Genomic DNA, 3,901 nt, shown 5'->3' with positions numbered 1-3,901 from the left:
TTAGTGCGTTGCCCTTTCACAAGAAGAAATTCGGCTCTGAAAAGAGCTGAATGTCGTCAACTTGTCCTTCTTCCGCATTAGGCAGTTAACAAAACAGCTGGATGCACATACCTAGCTTAAAGGTTTTGTGTAGGTTCAGGAATTATTTAAAGGGACACAGAGTCAAAATGTAAATAAATATTCTTGATACAGACAGAGCATGGAGATTTTCAATTTGCTTCTTTATCAAATTAACTTTGTGATCTTGATATCATTTGTTAAAAAGCATATCTAGGTAGGCCCAGGAGCACCAATGCACTGCAGAGAGCTAGCTGGTGATTAGTGGCTACGCACAAATGCTTCTTGTCATTGGCTCACCAGCTATTTTCCAGTAATGCATTGCTGTTCTAGAACTGACTTTCATCATGTGATTAAAGGGACATGAAACGCAAAAAATGTATTTCATGATTTAGTAAGAACATACAATTTTAAACAACATTCCAGTTTAATTCTATTATCAAATTTGCTTCAATCTCTTGGTATCATTTGTTGAAGGAGCAGCAATGCACTACTGGTTTCTAACTGAACACATGGGTGAGAAAATTACAATAGGTATCTATATATACAGCCACCAATCAGCAGCTAGAACCTAGGTTCTTTGGTGCTCCTGAGCTTACCTAGATAAACCTTTCAGCAAAGGATAACAAGAGAAGGAAGCAAATTAAATAATAGAAGTAAATTGGAAAGTTGTATAAAATTGTATTCTCTATCTGAATTATGAATGTCTAATTATCACTTTACTGTCCCTTTAATATTAACAAAACACTTACATTATACATCTTACACCTTGGAGCATTTTCATTTTGTATTTTTATGCTCCTTTCATTCAAGGAAACCTAGCAACCAAAATCAGTAATGGGAAGCTAACCCCTAAGATGCTTTTTCTGCATCTACTGCATCTGTTCTTTACAAAACAGGAAAGAATGCCCTATTTTTACATAAGGAAACTTACAAGCTCTATTATACCCTTCACAACATCTGTTCTCTGTCATCACCAGCTTTTACCTACTTAATCCATCTACACTATGAGCTTAAATACTTTCAAGGGTTACAAGCAAAGTATTATTCCATCCTGTTTTACTCTTCTCTACGCCTTTTTTACTTCACCCTATATTATTTTACCTTCTATTTATCAGTATACAGAAAAATCCTCAAATACTAAAATACAAAATACAAAATTATTCCAAAAATTCAGACTTTTTTGTTAATATTTTATTAAAAATGAAATGATTAAAAATCAAAAATTTTCCCCACCAATAAGTCATGAATCCGATCATCTCTGCCTGTATCTTTGGTTTTTGTGTGTATTTAAAATAACAACTATTACCTTTCTGATTACAGTACTGTATTATCTTTCTAATGACACTATATATATATATACACACAGAGAGAAATGCACTCACAGCACACTGAGCAAGGAGTCCACGTCTGGTTGCCCCTTTTTCCCATAGGGAGACTAAATACACACAGAGAGAAGCACACTCAAAGGAACGAACAACTGGCTCAATACTATTGTTAGCCTGTTCTATGGCGATTTACCACCTGGGTGCAGCTTCTTTTAGCCCAGTAATGCTTTTCACAGAGTAGAACTTTCCTGTAGTATATCAGTCTGATCCCGCCTATTATGGTCAGTCCAGCCCCGAAATACCAGGCAATTCCTCTCTGAACAAGGAACACAGCAACCCCAGATGATCGTTTCGTCCTTCATTGGGCCTCATCAGTGAGGTGCAGCCATATTCCTCTAAGCACACTGAGCAAGGAGTCCATGTCTGGTTTCCCCTTTTTCCCATAGGGAGACTAAATACACACAGAGAGAAATGCACTCACAGGAACGAACAACCTGCTCAATACAATTGTTAGCCTGTTCTATGGTGATTTACCACCTGGGTGCAACTTCTTTTAGCCCAGCAATGCTTTTTACAGAGTAGAACTTTCCTGTAGTATATCAGTCTGATCCTGCCTATTATGGTCAGTCCAGCGCTGAAATACCAGGCAATTCCTCTCTTAACAAGGAACACAGCAACCCCAGACGATCGTTTTGGCCTTCATTGGGCCTCGTCAGTGAGGTGCAGCCATATTCCTCTAAGCACACTGAGCAAGGAGTCCATGTCTGGTTTCCCCTTTTTCCCATAGGGAGACTAAATACACACACAGAGAAATGCACTCACAGGAATGAACAACCTGCTCAATACAATTGTTAGCCTGTTCTATGGTGATTTACCACCTGGGTGCAACTTCTTTTAGCCCAGCAATGCTTTTTACAGAGTAGAACTTTCCTGTAGTATATCAGTCTGATCCTGCCTATTATGGTCAGTCCAGAGCTGAAATACCAGGCAATTCCTCTCTTAACAAGGAACACAGCAACCCCAGACGATCGTTTCGGCCTTCATTGGGCCTCGTCAGTGAGGTGTAGCAGTATTCCTCTAAGCACACTGAGCAAGGAGTCCACATCTGGTTGCCCCTTTTTCCCATAAGGAGACTAAATACACACAGAGAGAAATGCACTCACAGGAACGAACAACCTGCTCAATACAATTGTTAGCCTGTTCTATGGTGATTTACCACCTGGGTGCAACTTCTTTTAGCCCAGCAATGCTTTTTACAGAGTAGAACTTTCCTGTAGTATATCAGTCTGATCCTGCCTATTATGGTCAGTCCAGCGCTGAAATACCAGGCAATTCCTCTCTTAACAAGGAACACAGCAACCCCAGACGATCGTTTCGGCCTTCATTGGGCCTCGTCAGTGAGGTGCAGCCATATTCCTCTAAGCACACTGAGCAAGGAGTCCATGTCTGGTTTCCCCTTTTTCCCATAGGGAGACTAAATACACACAGAGAGAAATGCACTCACAGGAACGAACAACCTGCTCAATACAATTGTTAGCCTGTTCTATGGTGATTTACCACCTGGGTGCAACTTCTTTTAGCCCAGCAATGCTTTTTACAGAGTAGAACTTTCCTGTAGTATATCAGTCTGATCCTGCCTATTATGGTCATTCCAGCGCTGAAATACCAGGCAATTCCTCTCTTAACAAGGAACACAGCAACCCCAGACGATCGTTTCGGCCTTCATTGGGCCTCGTCAGTGAGGTGTAGCAGTATTCCTCTAAGCAGACTGAGCAAGGAGTCCACATCTGGTTGCCCCTTTTTCCCATAAGGAGACTAAATACACACAGAGAGAAATGCACTCACAGGAACGAACAACCTGCTCAATACAATTGTTAGCCTGTTCTATGGTGATTTACCACCTGGGTGCAACTTCTTTTAGCCCAGCAATGCTTTTTACAGAGTAGAACTTTCCTGTAGTATATCAGTCTGATCCTGCCTATTATGGTCAGTCCAGCGCTGAAATACCAGGCAATTCCTCTCTTAACAAGGAACACAGCAACCCCACACGATCGTTTCGGCCTTCATTGGGCCTCATCAGTGAGGTGTAGCAGTATTCCTCTAAGCACACTGAGCAAGAAGTCCATGTCTGGTTGCCCCTTTTTCCCATAGGGAGACTAAATACACACAGAGAGAAGTGCACTCACAGGAACGAACAACTGGCTCAATACTATTGTTAGCCTGTTCTATGGCGATTTACCACCTGGATGCAACTTCTTTTAGCCCAGCAATGCTTTTCACAGAGTAGAACTTTCCTGTAGTATATCAGTCTGATCCCGCCCATTACGGTCAGTCCAGCGCAGAAATATCAGGCAATTCCTCTCTGAACAAGGAACACAGCAACCCCAGGAACTTAAATACTTTCAAGGGTTACAAGCAAAGTATTATTCCATTATGTTTTCTCTACGCTTCTTTTCCTTTCTCCCTATATTATTTCACCTTCTACTTATCAGTATACAGACAAATCCTCAAATACT

This window comes from Bombina bombina, chromosome 11 (genome assembly GCF_027579735.1).
Source record: "Bombina bombina isolate aBomBom1 chromosome 11, aBomBom1.pri, whole genome shotgun sequence".
In the NCBI taxonomy this organism is placed as follows: domain Eukaryota; kingdom Metazoa; phylum Chordata; class Amphibia; order Anura; family Bombinatoridae; genus Bombina; species Bombina bombina.
Note: the sequence above shows the minus strand (reverse complement) of the source record.